Source organism: Pectinophora gossypiella, chromosome 24, assembly GCF_024362695.1.
Source record: "Pectinophora gossypiella chromosome 24, ilPecGoss1.1, whole genome shotgun sequence".
NCBI classification, from domain to species: domain Eukaryota; kingdom Metazoa; phylum Arthropoda; class Insecta; order Lepidoptera; family Gelechiidae; genus Pectinophora; species Pectinophora gossypiella.
Window position 1 is genome coordinate 2,314,566 of NC_065427.1, and position 1,849 is coordinate 2,316,414.

General features: G+C 37.6%; 1 non-coding gene across 1 annotated transcript; it reads left to right on the forward strand.

Moving 5' to 3' along the window:
- Positions 1 to 383: 383 nt before the first annotated feature.
- On the forward strand, positions 384 to 455 carry Trnae-cuc (transfer RNA glutamic acid (anticodon CUC)). The gene has a single exon. It is a non-coding gene; the product is annotated as a tRNA-Glu (tRNA).
- The last annotated feature ends 1,394 nt before the right edge of the window (positions 456 to 1,849 follow it).

The following is a 1,849-nucleotide window of genomic DNA, read 5'->3' on the forward strand; positions in this document are numbered from 1 at the left end:
AGCATCAACGTCACTCGATGTGCGTGATAACTGATAACCGCAGGCATTGACTGCGTGATAAAGAGTTCCACGACATGAACATATCAATCGCTAGACGTACTTATACTTAGAAGAAAAATTAGAGAAAAAATCCGTCTTCACAATCGGCGATTATAGGATGTTTGAACCACTTGTTCTATCTTTTTTTATTTCTGTTAATACGCCTAGATACCCAAGGGAAACAGACCAAAAATACTTTATAAATTAAAAACAAATAATTAAAAACTTTTTACGCGAGCACGGAAGTGTAGACTGCATACTGGGCGGTAGTCACCGATCACAGTCTAGGAACAGGTCGATGGCGCTTGTTCTCAAGCACACCCTGGACATCATCATCACTAACGGCCTCCGTGGTCCAGTGGTTGAGCGTTGGACTCTCGATCCGGAGGTACCGGGTTCAAATCCCGGTGGGGACATATCACAAAAATCACTTTGTGAGCCCTAGTTTGGCTAGGATATTACAGGCTGATCACTTGATTGTCCAAAAGTAAGATGATCCATGCTTCGGAAGGTACGTTAAGCCGTTGGTCCCGGTTACTACTTACTGATATGTAAGTATGTAGTCGTTACCTGAGCGGCTCAATAATAACCCTGACACCAGGGTTGATGAGGTTGGTAACAATCGCACCTTCTCAACAATCGCACGTTTACCGCTGCGCCACCGAGCTCCTCATTTAATGTAATTTAATTTAATTTAGTATACGAAATGTAATGTTGAGCCTTTTAACGCATTGGTATTTTATCAAGTACTTAGTTTACTGTAATGTTAAAACATGGTTTTATGAAATAAATAAATAAATGTATTTAGAAATCGTTTAGTGACTAGAGAACTTTGACATACATTGCGTTACGAATGCATTCCCGAAGGCAGAGGTGTATAGTAATACAACCTACTCCTTGCCAGGGATTTAGTTACTTTTGATAACAGACACCAAGCTAAATGTGTAATACTAAATTCCTCTAATTACCGGTCTATTTTTTCCATAACTTGTTGGTTAGCTCAGCTGAAATATGGCTTAAATTACCCCATAATCGCTAGACAAATAGACGAAGAAAAACTAACTTATGAATGCCAATGCCCTTTCGAGACTTTTCTTCTGGTTCTAACATAAAAAGTCCTAACAACATAGGTTACCATTACCAATTCTGTCACCTTTATGTACGAACCATAGAGTTGAGAATAACTTAAGTTTTTCTTTAGAAAAAGGGGTTGTTTTTTTCTTTAGTTAATTAACGCAAAGATTTTAATAGTCGATGGTAATACACTTATTTGTTAGAAAACCATGGAGCGTGTATGTTTGGTTCTGAAGCACAAACAGATGTGGGCAACCTTTGCTTAGGAGATTTATTTTAAAATTTGAGTGAGTACAGGCAAACGTTATTGAAAGACAACTTGTCGATATGCTTTTTGAATTTTATATTTATGTAATCAAATTTGATAAACTTAAGGATAGGTTACTATCTTGTCGCCTGCAATACCTAAATCTATCAGGTGAAGAAAGATAACAGAGGTTTTTCAATGTTATAAACTGGCACTTTTCTGACACCTCTTCTGTTGTGTGTGTGTCGTTTTTTCTTTTTTTATACTTCTTCCCTCGTGTGGGTTGTGAGGCGGATGACCGACCTCAGTAACCCTGGTGTCAGGGAGTCGCCAGAGACCCCTGAATTTCATATAACGACTACGATAATATGACAGATGTATGGATGTGTGGATGTTATTATTATTATTTTATTATTTTCTACTTATTTCGTGATACGTGAAAAAAAATACCGTTAACTTGTCTCTGTCATATGATACGTCATAACTGCT